The sequence below is a fragment of the Lepidochelys kempii genome, chromosome 27 (genome assembly GCF_965140285.1).
Source record: "Lepidochelys kempii isolate rLepKem1 chromosome 27, rLepKem1.hap1, whole genome shotgun sequence".
Lineage (NCBI taxonomy): Eukaryota > Metazoa > Chordata > Testudines > Cheloniidae > Lepidochelys > Lepidochelys kempii.
In genome coordinates this window covers 2437522-2454849 of record NC_136406.1, presented here as the reverse complement: position 1 = coordinate 2454849, position 17328 = coordinate 2437522, and the positions used below count along the sequence as shown (strand labels likewise).

At 48.4% G+C, this 17328-nt stretch overlaps 1 pseudogene; it reads right to left on the bottom strand.

Annotated features, from left to right (window-relative positions):
- Positions 1–3260: 3260 nt before the first annotated feature.
- Positions 3261–17328, bottom strand: part of LOC140903742 (vasoactive intestinal polypeptide receptor 1-like) — a 68219-nt pseudogene continuing 54151 nt past the window's right edge.

The window sequence follows — 17328 nt, the reverse complement described above, 5'->3', positions numbered from 1 at the left end:
TACATGCACTTAGAGCATTTGTGTGGGGACACACACAATCGACTGTATAAAAACGCTTTCTACAAAACCGACTTCTATAAATTCGACCTAATTTCGTAGTGTAGACATACCCTATGTTAGATATTTACTTGCCCCTCTTCCATACCCCAGCAAGACAGGACAGGGCTGTTATCCCCATTAAACAAATGTGAGGGGAGAGAGAGTGCATGTGTGTGTGGGGAGGATGCAATTCTCCAGCAGGCTGGGGACCCTTGGGAAGTGGTATGTTGGCAAGCACTGATTTTATCACAGTCTGGGCAGCAACAGGAAAAAAACCAGAGGAACTGAAAATCACTGGCTAGTGGCCACTTCACTGTGTTGCTCAAAGGCCAGACTTTGTTGTTGCTTTTGGCTCCCTCCAGGACAGCGCTCTGAATGCCTGGGCTGTGGGGGCTCTTCTGAGTGGGCCATAAAATTAAACAGTTTCATAACCCAGGAGAGAAGAAATCAGTAAACAGCTCAGGGATTAGGGAAGCCAGCGGAGTGGTCTCACAAAGGACAAGTCTTGCTGGATAAACCTGACCGGGGCTTTGCAATGTTGTTGTAGCCGTGTTGGTCCCAGGATATTAGAGAGCCAAAGTGAGAGACAGTCAGAGTGTTGGTAGGTGAAGGGCTCTGGATTTTAGTGCAGCCCTTGACACAGGACATATCTGGGACATCTTTTCAGAATGCCCAGTAGTCCAGGTTACCTAAACAGGCATTTCTTTGGCACCCCTAGAGCAAGAGACAAGAGCGGTTGATGCTAGAGGCACACGCCGTAACACAGTAATGTCTGAAGCAGCTTTATTACATCGGCATATAAAATGAGCTCAGAATAGGAACAACTGGCACAGTTTAACTCCTGCTTGATGCCCCTTGCAGCCAATGATTTTAGTTTATCATCCAGTTATTGGGTGATGTTATGATTAATTACCATGTCATGTTACATATAAGCATTGTATGGTAAATTGAGTTAAGTTGTAGGGTGGTAGAAGTATAAGCTTGAACAGTAGTTAGAGGGAATCAGGGATTAGATAGCTAAGGAAGAAAGGCTGAAATGTAAGACCTGTAGGCTGAGGCCTGCAAGATTTTAGCTTAGCTATTTTAGGCCCTGGAGCTAAGAAATGCTGACAAAATTAAGTGACTGAAGAATAACCCGATGCACTGAGATGATGGGAAAAGAGGCACCAAGGGGTAACATTGCAAAAAATTAGCTGGAAGATTAATTTTAAATCATAAAAATGTGGTAGAGGCCCACATGTGTCAATGCCAATGAGAATAAAGAGAACCTACATGTACTATAGAAATTGCGGTCCTGTCTGTTTCTAGAGAACATCAGACCAATAAGGAAAAAGAGGGGTGACACTTGCATGTACATGTGCAGAATGTAAGTATAGGGAGAATCACATTATAAAAAGGGGATGCTCAGAGCAGGAAAATTGAGCTTCCTATGGGCAAACTCCAGCAGGAAGCATCCCTGTACTGATGATCAATCCATGAGAGACCCACCTGACCCTAATGCTGTCTAGGAGGATGCGAGTCTGGCTGCAGTTAGAACTGGTGCCTGGATAGATCTAGGCATTGTATATGCTGTGATACTCATAACTGTGTTGGTAACATTAATAAAATGGATACAAGATAATAGACCTTCTTATGATTGTCTGTTACTTGCTTATGGCTTCATGTGTTCCTATGAGCTCTAGAGCTAAAACAGGCAGAGAGAGCTCTGCTGAACTGTAAAAACAACAAGGAGTCCTTGTGGCCCCTTAGAGGCCCCTTAGTGGCTCAAATTAGTCTCTAATTTGTTAGTCTGTTGAACTGTAGCTGCCAGAGCCAAGCCCTCGATGGTGTAATAGAACAGCACTAAAGTTACCTTTAAATAAAAATAAAGGCTACCTACACCCCAATGGTGTAGGAAGACTGGTGATGATGATGGCTTGACACAGGGTCAGATTTTCTGTGGTGGGGAGAGCCCAGGTCAGTGTCTCACCAAATCCTGCTATAATGTGAAATTCACCCCGTGCACAGGGCCTGTATGAAGCCAAGACATCATTAAAAGCCTAAAAAAGTGGGACTGAAGCTGGTCCTCGCCCTAATGCTGGCTTCTCACACAGGAGCGAACCCTGTCCACTCTGATTCCAACTGCTGGGTGTGGGTATCCTGTTCTGTGGGTGGGGACAGGGCTAAAAGAACCAAAGCCAAAGGGGGAAGTATCAAATGAAGTGTTGGCCAGGGGTAAACAGCAAGGCATGGAGCTGGGAATGTGTGTTGTGCAAGGACTGGCCTCATCCAACATCTTCATTACTGAGCTGGGCAGTGGGAGAAAGCCACATGCTGACGAACTCTGCAGATGGCACTAGGCCAGGAGGAGCTGTGAGCACCAGGGAGAGGAACAGGAATCACAGAAAATAAGATTCAGCTTGGAAACATGCAAAGCCACCCTAAAAAAAGCATCTTGGGGGGAGGAGAAAAACCTGCCAGGTAACCAGGCTGAAATGCCCTGGGAGCGAGTGTAAAGAACAAACACACGATGGCAGCAAAAGAGAAGCCTTCAGGGCAGGTAGCACATCACGGTGCAGGAATACAATTGCCTTCTCTATATGGCCTGGGCAGGCCATGCCAGGTGATGCCGACATCTGGCCCTGGGCAGGCTGTGCCAGGTGTTGCTGCATCCCATGCAGCTCAGGACCAGAAAGATGGAGAAAACCCCTAAGTATTTACAAGAAGGGCAACCCACCTGCGAAGGAGACTGGTGGATTGGATGTGTGTGGGGGACGTGAGTCACAACAGCTGAGAGCAGGGTGGGGGCCCATGGCAGGGAGGAAGAGGAGTGAGTTAGAGCAGTGCATGGCTTATAACTAGGAGGAAGGCAATGAATGGAGAATACAGCCTGAATCTCTGGAAACTTTTCCCAAGTGCAAAATCTTTGCTGTGGGGTCATTTCCCAGAGGGAAGGGGAGGAAGGTCTGTTTCTTGGGACATTGAACACAAAGCTGGACAAGCCCTGAAGAATCGAATGCAGAGTACGACCCTGCAAAAATCTCTGGGGAGGGGCTAGAGTCGATCTACAAGGTCTTTTCCCTCAGTCCCCACCTCTGTATGTTTGGCCAAGGAAGCAGAAACAAACTGGGTGGCAAAGTGGAATGCAAGGCGCTGCCCTACTCCCCACTGGGGCTGCTGCTGCGGGGCGTGGAATAGCGGTCAGGCTTTGGGAAGCTGTTTATCACCAGCCCTTTCCCTTCTCAGGCTGTAAAGTCTTGGGTCACCAGGTTGAAGACGTTGCTCTCCATGGACGACTGCCATTTGCCCCAGTTCCTCCGGATCTCAGCCTGCACCTGGAACAGCCCAGCAGAGAATCACCTTGGAACAGCGCTGGGAGAAGCTGGGCCTTCCCCACTTTGAGCTTCACTTCAACCCATAGGAAATGGAGGCCAGCACCCAGACCCCTCCCCCTAGGACTCATTCAGGTTTGGCAAAGGGCTTTGAGAGCCTCACAGGGAAGGGTCCACAGGGATGCAGGGTCTCATATCTACAGGCCAATGAAAGGTGGCTTTTTACATCATCAGTTCAACTGATTTAGCCTCCCAGTGTCAGAAACCCCCTCCCTCAGCACTCAGGGAGCCCCCTTTAACAGCTACAGATGGCACCAGCTGGCTAGGCTGGAGCCGAGGAGGGATGTGGTAATAAGGACACAATCCCAGTGCTAGACACCGCACTGGGGAAGTTAATTAGAAAAGGAACCCTGAGCCAATGCGGTGCGTATGCACATCCTTGTGTGTATGGGTATACGTGTGTGCACTGCATGTATCTGTGTGCACATGCATGTGTTCACAAGTGAATTTGTGTGCACACGTGCACGTGTTTGTGCATGCATGTGTGCACACGTGTGCTGAAGGGAAATCACTCACCTCCCCATTCAGGAAGCAGTACAGCAGAGCCACCAGGAACCCCTGAAATACAACAGCAGGGGAAGAAGTTTCACAAAACAAACATGTTGCTGCATTTCTCCACCCTCCTGGAAAGCCCAAGGGCTAGACTCCTCCCATTTTATTTATGCTGTTACAAATACTCTGTGGATGTTTATCTAAAGAAGGTGGTTGCTGCTGTTGGGGCCTAGCTATTCATAGGAGCCACATGGAGTTTATCTGGCTGGTTTGCAGCCCTCACAGCAATGATACATTCTGTTCCTTGGTAAGATAGGGACTGCGCCTGGGGATTCTGGGTAATTGCATCGGGGGAGGGAATCAGGGTAGTACTGAGCTGGTTACAATCACACCCTGGCTGTTAGTTTGACATGCTGCGAAAGGGTGACGCTCCGTTTGCGTTCATGGACAGTCAGACGTCTCCTTCGACTGTATTTCCCCCCCTTATTTTGTAGTTGTTCTCTTTTTTAAAATAAAAAAATAAGAGCCCATTTTCTGCCTCTGTCAGCCTGTGGCAACCCCCTCCGTGCCCTGTTTTGATGTGTGGGCAGGGCACAGGGTGCAAGGGCTGCACCTGGGTGGTACAGGGAGAGAGAATCTGGGCCCAGGTTCACAGCTGGGGCTTCTGTTATTACTCCTCTCTGCGCCAGCTGCTCCCTCACTCTCATACCTGATAGGAGCCAAGAACCAGTTCAAAATAGAGTCTTGCTTCAACGCCAATATGCTCCGGGAAGAGGGCGAACACCACGTAGTGAACCCCAAAGAGGGGGATGAGAAGCAGTGTGGATTTTGCCAGTCTCCTGGGAAGAATCAAAGTGACAGGTTCTGGTTATACAAGAATCACTGGGTTCGCACTGTTAGTGAATTAAAAATGCTCTCCCCTCCCAGGAAATGGAGCTACTGGGAAAGTATTAAAACTGAATAGTGCATCTGGCCTTTCTACATCCGTTTAAATGACACCGCACTAGGTCTGTTGCAGAACAAGTGTCACTTGGGGAGGGATCAGGAAAAGTGACCCACTAGTTGGAGCCATGTTGGTCCCAGGATATTAGAGAGACAAGGTGGGGGAGGTGATATCTTTTATTCCACCAACTTCAGTTGGCGAGAGAGACAAGCTTTCAAGCCAAACAGAGCTCTTCTTCAGGTCTGGAAAAGACTCTCCGAGTGTCACAGTTAAATACAAGGTGGAACAGATTGTTTAGCATAAGTAGTTAACACATTTCAAGGGCCCATTCAAGGTGAAGTGGCCTGTTAACACACCTCCAGTCATAGGGGGAAAAGGAGAGAGAAAAAATGAAATGTTGAGGGGAGGTCGTGTTAGTGGGTTAGTGTTGTAATAAGCCATAAATCCAGTGTCTCTATTTAGTCCATGATTTTTAGTGTCTAGCACAGTTATGAATTTAAGCTCCCACACTTGTCTTCTGAAGGTTGTGCAGGTCTCCTTTGAGGATGAGGCCTGAGAGGTCAAACACAAAGTGATCGCTTTCTGTGAAGTGCTCACCCACATGTGAAAGGATGTTTTTGTCAATCATTTTCCTCTGTGAGTTTGTTTGAGAGCGTAGTGATTGTCTGATTTCACCACAGTGTTGTTGCTGGGACATTTAGTGCACTGGATGAGGTACACCACATGTGATGGGCATGTGTAGGACCCATGGATCTTGGAAGGTGTGTTTGGGGGAGGACTTTGATCATCGTCGTAGCCATGGGCGGCAGGTTTGTATAATTTCTGGTGATGCCCAAGCAGAGCCGTCCCATCCATAGGACGGATTGGGGCACTGCTCCGGGCCCTGCGCTTTGGGCGGCCCCGCGCTTCAGGGGGACAGAGAGTCCAGGGTGGCCTGGGGTGCTAGCGGGGGGCCTGGTGCTGGCAGCAGCAAGCAATCTGGCCACACCATGCCCCGCCTCTTCCCACCCCCCACCCCCCCACTCCATCTCATCCTCCAAGCCCCAGCCCCTGAGCAATGCCGGGAGCCGGCAGGGTGGAGCGGAGTGGGCTGGGGCTGGGTCACTTGCTGCTGCCAGTGTCAGGCCCCCCGCTAACCCCCCAGGCCGCCCTGGACCCCATATCCCCGTGAAGAACAGGGCACCACTGTTAGAATATAGATATTCAGGCCTGTTGGTAAAGGCCTGTACTCGAAGAATTTAGGTGTATTCTTATCACTTGGCTAGTTCTAGAGGTATAAAAGAAAGAATCAAAATCACTGTCTGCCGGTGTAAGGGCCTTCTCTCACTGTGACAGTCTGAGGCCCTGTGCTTAGGCTAAGGCCTTTGGCTAAGCTGCAGAGGCAGCCATAAGCTGGGAAGTGAATGGTCACCTCCTCACATTTCAAACTAGTCACACTGAAATAAGGTGCTATTGGGCTGTTAGGAATACACTCCTGTCCTGATAATGCCTATCGCCTCCAGAGAAAGGGAAGTGCCTAGAAAATGTAAAAGGAAACTTAATTTAATAGCATCCTGTCTGGCAAGAACTCACTTATTAATAGCTGGGATGTGAAAACCTCACTTCTGTACTGTTTTGTCATTATAGTTCCCACTTTGCTATTGTTTGTCTGTATAATCTCTGTCTGGTTCTGTGATTGTTCCTGTCCGCTGTATAATTAATTTTGCTGGGTGTAAACTAATTAAGGTGTTGGGATATAATTGGTTACATAATCATGTTACAATATGTTAGGATTGGTTAGTTAAATTTCAGGAAAATGATTGGTATAGCAAAGCAGAATTCAAGTTTTACTATATAGTCTGCAGTCAATCAGGAAGTGAGGGGGTGGGTGTGGGGAGGGGAAATGGGAACAGGGAATGGGGGTGGGGAAATTGGAATCATGTTTTGCTAAAGGGGGAAATGGGAACAGGTAATGGGGCTGGGGAAATTGGAATCATGTTTGGCTAAGGGCAGGAATGGGAACAGGGACACAGGTGTAAGGCTCTGTGGTGTAAGAGCTGGGAAGGGGGACACTAAGGAAGGAAACTGGAATCATGCTTGCTGGAAGTTCACCCCAATAAACATCGAATTGTTTGCACCTTTGGACTTCGGGTATTGTTGCTCTCTGTTCATGCGAGAAGGACCAGGGAAGTAAGTGGGTGAAGGAATAAGCCCCCTAACAACCACCATGTTGCATGACAGACACGTAACAAAATTACCGGACTTAGTGATGGACATTGGTGTGGGGTGGGGGAGGGTATTATGTTATTCAGTCATTCAACCCATAAAATAGCACACAATTTTTCACACTGAAACCCCCCCCAGTAACCTGGCTAATAATAATAATAATAATAATAAATTCAATACATATAATTAATGAAAAATGTGTGTATATGAGATTATTATATGAAGGGGGGAAGTCCCGGATGACTGGAAAAAGGCTAATGTAGTGCCAATCTTTAAAAAAGGAAAGAAGGAGGATCCAGGGAACTACAGGCCAGTCAGCCTCACCTCAGTCCCTGGAAAAATCATGGAGCAGGTCCTCAAAGAATCAATCCTGAAGCACTTGCATGAGAGGAAAGTGATCAGGAACAGTCAGCATGGATTCACCAAGGGAAGGTCATGCCTGACTAATCTAATCGCCTTCTATGATGAGATTACTGGTTCTGTGGATGAAGGGAAAGCAGTGGATGTATTGTATCTTGACTTTAGCAAAGCTTTTGACACGGTCTCCCACAGTATTCTTGTCAGCAATTTAAGGAAGTATGGGCTGGATGAATGCACTATAAGGTGGGTAGAAAGCTGGCTAGATTGTCGGGCTCAACGGGTAGTGATCAATGGCTCGATGTCTAGTTGGCAGCCGGTATCAAGTGGAGTGCCCCAAGGGTCGGTCCTGGGGCCGGTTTTGTTCAATATCTTCATAAATGATCTGGAAAATGGTGTGGATTGCACTCTCAGCAAATTTGCGGATGATACTAAACTGGGAGGAGTGGTAGATACGCTGGAGGGGAGGGATAGGATACAGAAGGACCTAGACAAATTGGAGGATTGGGCCAAAAGAAATCTGATGAGGTTCAATAAGGATAAGTGCAGGGTCCTGCACTTAGGATGGAAGAATCCCATGCACAGCTACAGACTAGGGACCGAATGGCTCGGCAGCAGTTCTGCGGAAAAGGACCTAGGGGTGACAGTGGACGAGAAGCTGGATATGAGTCAGCAGTGTGCCCTTGTTGCCAAGAAGGCCAATGGCATTTTGGGATGTATAAGTAGGGGCATAGCGAGCAGATCGAGGGACGTGATCGTTCCCCTCTATTCGACATTGGTGAGGCCTCATCTGGAGTACTGTGAGGGACAAGGGACTCTCACCTTGGGTCTTTGCATTAGATCGTACCAATTATGCTCGTTGGGCGCCTGTTCACCTCCGAGATATCCTGACACAGCTAAGAAGGAGCCTGTCAGGTTCCCAAGACACAGCATGTTTTCTCTGCAATCGCACTTGACCAGGCTCATGAGCAAATAATGCCACAATCAAAGAGGTTGATGGAGCTGTTGGTCTAACACAAAGTCCAGAAGCCCTTTGGTGCTGGACAATAGCAGGACCAGAGGTGGCCAGGTTGAGAGGAGAATTTGAAGCCACAGTGGAGAAAGGAGCCCCCTGAAAAAGTCTAACACAAAGCAGCATGAGAAGGTGAAAGGTGCCTCGGTTTCTCTTGCATGACATGTCAAGGCACTTGTTGAGGTCACAGAGGACATGGGCAACCCTTTCTCAGAAGAGAGTGTAGACTTAGTTAAACTGGCCACCAGAGATATTGCAGACCCTGTTGTGATTGTGTTATGAAGGTTGGAAAATCAGGCCGCAGCGGAACACCATGTTTGTAACAGAGATCGCAAGACAAAACAAAGCCGTCATCAGAGGCTAGCAAGCGAAACAAACTGCCCTTGTTCGGCAGCCCCCAGCAAGGGAGACCTCAAGACCAAATTGCAGTTTTCCTCCTTGACAAATGACTGCTCCCCTTTTCTGACCTGTACATACCTTGCCAAACACATGATGGTCACCGGGATATTTCTCAGTGTGAGAATCAGGCATGCTCCCTTTCATTGTCTTAGATGGGCAAACTACACATTGGCAAGCAGTCTGACCTGATGGCTATTCTGGAAGGGCTAAGTTCAGCTGCAAGGTACGCCTCCGGCAGTAGATGCCATAGTTTTTGATGGGGCAGCTCTTGTGAAGATGTTGAAGCCCATTGCTAGCAACACATTTGATGACGATGCTATGAACATTTTTATTCCCTACTTCAAGACACAACTGCAGTGTTGCAGGAGGGTGGGATGTTTGCATTCCACATAGTCTCAAGGTCCAGATCAGAAGCAAGATCAGAAGGGAGTCAAGAGGAGCACCAAGCCTTGCATCCCTCTACCACTAAAACTGGCAAGAGTTTCTGCGCATTGATGAAAATAAAAATGAATCTGCTGCTTCCTTGCATAGTCTATTACACAGTTAGCAGTAGAAGGTAAAGAGCTAATCGCCACGGATGGTCAAGATGGGGATTTGATAGCTGCTTTCAACTACCTGAGAGGTGGTTCCAGAGAGGATGGTTCTAGACTATTCTGAGTGGTAGAAGAGGACAGGACAGGGAGTAATGGTCTCAAGTTGCAGTGGGGGAGGTTTAGGTTGGATATTAGGAAAAACTTTTTCACTAAGAGGGTGGTGAAACACTGGAATGCGTTACCTAGGGAGGTGGTAGAATCTCCTTCCTTAGAAGTTTTTAAGGTCAGGCTTGACAAAGCCCTGGCTGGGATGATTTAATTGGGGATTGGGCCTGCTTTGAGCAGGGGGTTGGACTAGATGACCTGAGGTCCCTTCCAACCCTGATATTCTATGATTCTATGTACACCGCAGCCCTGCCTGTGACAAGACCAGCCTTTCCCCAGGCAACCACGAGGGAGCAAAAAGCAGAATGCTGCTCCTGTATTCAGTCAAAGAGGTATTCCAGTTCTCATATGCACAGTTGACACCGATGGCATAGTCCTTGCTGTCACATATGTGCAAAGACCTCAGATCCCTGCACTGTGGATTGGACTTGTACCTGCCCATGAGACAGCTTCTTCACTCGGCCTAAGCAAGTCAAAGGCATTCCCAGTGTTTCATGATGATACCGGTTGTGACACAGCATCTGCTTTTGCTGGAAGAGGAAAGAAATCTCCATAGGAACCCTGGCAGGCGTCTGTCCCCTGCTTTCATGGGTTTGTCTGCTGCACCACAATCCACAGCGGACGGAACAATGTCTCTGCTGCAGTGCCCTGTGGTGCCTCTGCATGACAGGACAAGTGGCACAAACGCTGCTGAGACAAGGGCAGAGCTATGGAATCCCTCCACTGACCAAACCTGCTCTGGTTCAGCAGTGAGAGAGCTGCATACCAAGCAGGACGCTGCTGGGGTCAGACTCCTGAACTCCCCTCCCCCAAGGAATGGAGATGGCCTGGGGGCACTGAGGGATGGAGCCCACTGTGGACAACCCTCCCAGAAGCACATGATTATTGTCGTGAACTCCTAAAATGGGGCTGCAAAATGGGGTGCCAAGCAAGGTGCAAGCATGGCAAGGCAGCACTGAGCTGGCTGCCCTGTGCCCTTGTGGTGGGGAGTGTGATGTTTGAACATACGGAAGACTGTGAAAGAGACTTTCTTGTTTCTTATTTTGTTTTAGGCTGCCTGTTTACGTACACTGCCTTTTCAACCTTTGAGACACAGCAATATCCTGATAGACCGAGATCAATAGAGAATATTGTTATTGGCAAGGAGAAATGTAACTTTCAGTTTGTGAACAGAAACTCGTAAATGTTCTGTGTTATTTTTCTATATGATTAATATTTTAGTAAATATTCCCTGGTGATGTGCTACAGGGTATGTACTAAAATATCAAGAACTAATAATCTCAAGCCATTGCAATTCATTGCTTTCATTTTCAGGATACCTAAGACAACAGGAGTATAAATGTCCAAAAATAAAACCCCACTGGAATGGTTTAATTCAATAAACGATCACTATCAGAAAAAAACAGCAGTAGGGAAAAAAATGAATTCTGAATTTAAAATGGCTGCCACAGCCAACATGGCATGGCATGAGTTGGTGATGACTTGCTATCTGGGAGGGATAGCTCAGTGGTTTGAGCTTTGGCCTGCTAAACCCAGGCTTGTGAGCTCAATCCTTGAGGGTGCTATTTAGGGATATGAGGCAAAAATTGGGGATTGATCCTGCTTTGAGCAGGGGTTGGACTGGATGACCTCCTGAGGTCTCTTCCAACCCTGATATTCTATGATCTTTATTAGGTCATGCGCTAAGGTTATGGCAAATTTCACGCTTTTATCAAAAACACACAATTCTTTTACAAATCTGACTGGCTTTTGGGCCCCAATTCAGAAAGGCACTTAAGCCCATGCCCATACCTGGGGTTGTTAGTAAATGGGAAAAGGTTCAAACAAAAGTTTCAAGGATGATTCTAGGTCTGGAAAAGACTGAAGCACCCAGTCTGTTTCATTTACCCAAGAGAAGCTTAAGAGGTGACTTGATGATGGTCTATAGTGAGTTTCTGAAAGTCAAAAGTCCTTGAATCTAGGAGACAAAGGCAGAGCAAGCTCCAGGGGCTGGAAGCTGAAGCTAGACAATTCCAGACTGGACATATGGTGCAATTTTCTTAACAGGAGGATAATTAAACATTGGAACAACTTAGCCACCCCTCTCCCTAAGCTTCAGCGCCCGAGCTCCAGCCCCAGCCACAACTTCAAAGCACGTCTCTAAAGCTGTTTTCAGAGTGCTAGTATGAGCCCCACTAGCCCAAGTCTGTTGACCCAGATCAGGAGGCTTACTCCAAAACTCTGTGTAAATGGACCCATACGGACAGTAGGGTCTGAGGCTGAAGGAAGGGCGATAGTAACTGCCATCAGGGTGTGCACTTGCTTAACTCAGCTCATGGTGGTTCTGCATTTTCTAAATGGGTTTGACACCATTTATGTCAAGGGATGAGGAGGGTCAAATGGGTTCCCAAGGGAGATGTTTTAAGGAGACACTTGGAGAAAGACAGTGAGGGGAAAATGTACCGTATCAATATTCTAACTACAGCTTCTTGACACAGCTCCAGCAGAGAGCTCGAGCATGACACCTGGCATGGACATAAGCTATTTGCAGTCCTCCATGGGGCCTTTCCTTGTTTGGGTTTGATTTAGCAAAATTATAGCTTACAATTCTGGGAAATTCTGTATTGAATACAGTGTAGAAAATGTTACAGCTACAGGGGCCACTTGGGGCCTACAACTCTCTCATGTGAGCAGTCTCATTTCACGTTTTACTTGCATGAGTAAAGGATGCAGGATCGGGCCCTTTCAGGCTGATTAGGCCTCAACTGGAGTGTTGTGTCTAGTTCTGGGCACCACATTTCAGGAAGGATGTGGACAAATTGGAGAGAGTCCAGAGAAGGTGACTAAAATGATTAAAGGTCTAGAAAACATGACCTTTGCAGGAAGATTGAAAAAATTGGGTTTGTTTATTCTGGAAAAGAGAAGGTGGAGAGGGCACATGATAACCATTTTCAAGTACATAAAAGGTTGTTACAAGGAGGAGGAAGAAGAATTGTTCTTCTTAACCTCTGAGGATAGGACAAGAAGGAATGGGCTTAAATTGCAGAAAGGGAGGTTTAGGTTCGACATTAGGAAAACCTTCCTGACTGTCAGGGTGGTTAAGCACTTGAATAAATTGCCAAGGGAGGTTGTGGAATCTCCATCATTGGAGATTTTTAAGAGCAGGTTAGACAAACACCTGTCAGGGATGGTCTAGATAATCCTTAGTCCTGCCATGAGTGCAGGGGACTGGACTAGTTGACCTCTCGAGGTCACTTCCAGTCTTATGAGTCTATGAGAGTTGGTGATTTAACTATCTAATCTTCATGTGGCATTAGGGCAGGTTTTTTAAGACCTTGTGGCCCAAAGTTTCCAGGCAGCACTGGGGATCTATGGGGGTCCTGACAAAGCACCTGGTTTTATGAGCTGATGACAGACCCCATCACAAAGCCTCCCTCTTTGGATAGCACCTACTGTGGTTACTCTCACTTGGCATTTTCTATTCTGGTCCTGAATCCATGACAGTAAATGATTGGGGACAGATATATAAATTGGTGCCTCTCCACTGTAGTCAATACTGATACAAACTAGGGATCTGGCTCTACTCTGCAAGCTTTGGAAAGCTCTGACATGGGGTTGGGGTGTCATACAATCACACCCCATATGACACCCCAACCCCACATCAATCACACCCTGTATAGCACCCAAGCATAACAGCCACTGGCCTGGTGAAATGTGAATCCTTGGGAAGGACCCTGGCTGGCCAAGCCAGGCCTAAGTGCTATGCAGGAGAAAGGATCAAATTTCCTGGGACCAGACCATTGACATGGTCACTGAGTCAAGTGGTTTATCCGGCCTGGGAAAGGGGCCCAGACTACTGGAGCAGAGAGTGTTAACGCTTTGCTTACATATACTGCTGCTTGTAGTTTTTGCCAACGTCAGGGGATCGAATCTTCTGCACTAACATTCGGATCACATTCAGGAATATGAGGAAGTTCATCTTGCAAAAGGAAGAGAAGGTTTGTCTCAGCCTCGAAATAGAACTGACCACCCGACAACATTCCCAAAACCCACAGGCTGGACTCCTCCATCTCCCTGCAGGTATCCCAGCCTCCCAGGCAGGCTGCCCATCCCTTCTCACGGCACTCGCCTGGCAACCTGCGCGTTTACAAAGCGAAACACCCTGCGGCATACTCACGAAGATGGCAAAGAGAATGGGGGCCTTGATCACCCACCAGTACAGACTGGCATAGTCATCCCAACACCTAGGAGAGAGCAGGGAAAGCACAGAAGCATTACCAACTCATTGTGCTTTTGCTCCCTGCGGCAGGGGTTCACGCGAACAGCTCCAGCCTCCATGTGATTTTGGAGCTAATATTGACACTCACGCTGTTCTGGATGCCTCGGGGTGCTGCTAACGAGCTACAGAGCCTTTCAGCTGTCAGTCGCCAGCCCGAATCCAGTCCAGCTCAGTAATGGTTAGCAGCCGTTCCCAGCTAATGGCTGTTTGGTGGCCCCTGTATGAGTCTGACAACTCTCAGCCTTATCCATCATGCTGCAAAGTCGCCGCCATGTTTTGCACAAGTCTGTAAGCTCTTCAGGGCAGGGACTGTCTGTGTCTGTGTGTGCGCATGTGCCCGCATGTAGTGCCGGCACAGTGAGATCTGTGTTGGGCCCTACAGTGAGACCTCCTGCAGTGGGAGCCACAATTGCCTTGCACGCTATCCGTTTGTGAGTTGGTGGTGGAGTAATTGTCACACACACGGGAGGGGAGGGGGGAGTTCAAAACTCAGACAGAACAAAACACACAAGTGAATCTTTTTTAAAAACCTCACTATTTTTTAGCCAATTTCATGATTTGGCGGAGGTGGGAGGAGGAAGAGAGGGCTCCACTCATGATGACACTGTCAACACTTGGGAAAGTCCCTCCAAGCCCGACCCAGGACAACTAGGAATGTTAGAGAGGCAAGAAACATGAAACATGGCGAGATGAGCTGTCACAAAGTGGTAGAAAGGGAGGGGCTGGGTCTGAAATGAGTGGGGGAAGGGTCAGGGAGGTAGGCATGGCCACCACTGGCAATGGGCTGAGGAGTGGGCATGACCATCTAGCTAAACTGCCGGGAGAGTCACGTCATTTTCACGTTGCCAATTTTTTCACCATAAAACCAAAGGTTCAGGTGTGAAAAGGCAGCCCAGCCCCCTGGGAAAGTAATATGGGGCCAGTCCATTAGCAGTACTGCTTAGGGCTTGTCTACACAGGGAATCTGACGGGCACTGCTATAGCGGAATAGCTATTAGTCCATCTCAAGCGCCCTTCTTCTCAAAAGTCATTAGTGGATCCCCACAATCACCCCGCGAGGTAGACCAGCGTTATCCCTGCTGTACAGGCCAGGGTCTTCTTTTCAGGGAAGCCCCTTGACACTGCGCTGGTACTTTAATTCATTCTCACATGGCCAGCACGGCATAAAGGGGCTGAGATTACATGAAAAACCAGCCCAGCAAGTTTAAATGAGTGCCCATGTTCTAACTACAAAGCTTTGCAACGCTTCGAGGCTGGGACGCTGTCCCTAGTATGCCTGTGTGTACAGTGCGCATCATGATGGGGCCTGATCCTGACTGGGGCCTGTGGGCACCACCAGAACAGAAAATAGAGACTAATAAAGCGTTGTCCCTCTCTCCTCCCTTCCTTCATTCTGCTGGTCAGTTTGGGCAGCCCCCAGGATCCATGGTCGCGCTGGGGTGGCAGGAGCCCAGGGTGAAATGCTGGCCCCATTGAAGTCTGTTAACAAAGCCCTCATTGGCTTCAGTGGTCTACAATGCACCTAGCAGCAAGCGTCCCAGCCCGGGCCCACAGGTTCACATTAGTGCTCTAAAAACAGTTGTCTAGATGCTGTGGCTCAGGCTCCAAAGCCTTGGAGGTGCGGGGAGGTGTCGGAGCCCAAGCTCTAGCCTGAGCTATGTCCAAGCAATGCCTACATTAGAGTACTTGGACTAGCCCCAGATCTTGGATCTAGGCTGGTAGGTTGCCCAGCGAGACCAGGATCTCATGCACAGGACTTAGAAGCCTTGGCATGGTCTCTGAAATGCTGGATCAGGCTGGGGGGGGGGGGTCTTGGGGGACATTCCTCTTGACAACAGAAATCAGTTTTTAGCTGTCAGAGCAGGAAACCCCCCTGGATTAGCTGTTGGAGCAGTGCACCCCCACCCCTGGGGTGTGTAATGGCTGCTCTCTAGACCTGGAGGCTCCATGTCGCTCATCTGGCTCCAGTCATGCCCCACGGGACCTGAGCTCATTTGGGACGCACAGGTTTCAATGATGCCCCTAGATAAAGGGGCTGGGCGCTGGGCGGTTCTTACCCATGGTTGTCGTATTGTAGCCGGGCGAAGATCCACAAGCTCACAAAGAGCAGAGGTACGCCTGCAAGGAAAGAGGCCAGTTGTTCTCCCACAGGTGGCGGAGTCCTACCATGACTGAGCAGGGAGCTGCCATGCCACACGCCCCCCAACCCAGCACGGATAACAGATCCTGACAAATTCACAGCACTTCCATCTCCATTGGGAGAGAGGCTCTCCCGCCCCCCTCTGCCCACCGCAGACCTGGTGTCAGGGAACTTGTTGCTCAGGGAATGCTTCCCACACTGCTCAAAGCTTGAGCCTCTTGGTGTGGAGGCATGGGACATGGTGGGGCATGCGTGGGCAGGATGACGTGGAGGTACACTCTTCCTGCTGATGGCTGTGCCGACCACTGGGGAGCTGGCAGAAGAGGTTCACGATGCCAGGCAGCCACCACCCAATCAAAAAAGGCAGCGATACATGAAAGGACTCAGACATGACAGCATGGTCCAGTGGTTAGAGCAAGAAGCTGGGACTTAGGAGCGGAGGGGTTGTCCCACTGACTTGTCCTGTGACTCATTGCTGAACCATTCTGTGCTTGTCCTTCCACCTGATCCAGTATGAGGCACCTAACCCTGGCCCTGCACACAGCTCCTGGCTCTGATCCCAGCAGCTGCATCTTCTCCTGTTAGCAGTTGCATGCTCCTCTGTCCATGATGCTGAACATGGGATTCATCTACCTATCCCCATACGCTCGCCTGCCCCATCCATCCCCACACACACCCATCCATCTACTCTGATCTTCTTTTGTGAAGCATGTTGAGATCTTCAGATGGTTGGTGGCTGAAAAATCTGCAGTATTTTCATCTGTCCTGACCCCCGCTGTGACCCTGCCCTATACACAGGCCCTTGATGTACTACATCCCCTCCAGCAGCACCTGGGTCCTTTGTTGTGCTGGGTCAGGAGTGGGGCTTGAAGGTTTTAGAACAAAAGGTTTTTTTCATTGAAAAAACAGCCTTTTACCAAATTCTTTGTGATAGATTGTCACCATTAGCAATGCTGTCTGGTTTGCATGACAATTTTAGTGACTTCTTTGTCTACGCTTTTTTCAAAATCATCATGGACATTTTTCATTTATCAATTCTTTAACAAGCGAAATATTTCAATAACAATTTCTATCAAAATGTCAATACAAAAATGTCATGAAAAACAAAAAGTGGGCCCATTTTAGACTCCCTGCAGCAAAACCAACTTCAGCATTTCAAATATTTTTGTGAAACTGTTTCCCCCCGCCATTTTCCCCCACCAGCTCCAGCCAGTGGGTTTGGCCCACACCTAGCCCACCCTGTGAAAAAACAGTCAACCTAAAGAAAGGTGGGCTGTCTCCAGAAGAGAACTCATACATTATGGCAGCATCCAGGGGTCCCAGTTGCTAGACGGTTTACAAATATCTTTGCTCCAAAGATCCAGGGAGAAACCCTGGCTCGATGGAAACCAATGACATAACACCAGTTGTTCTA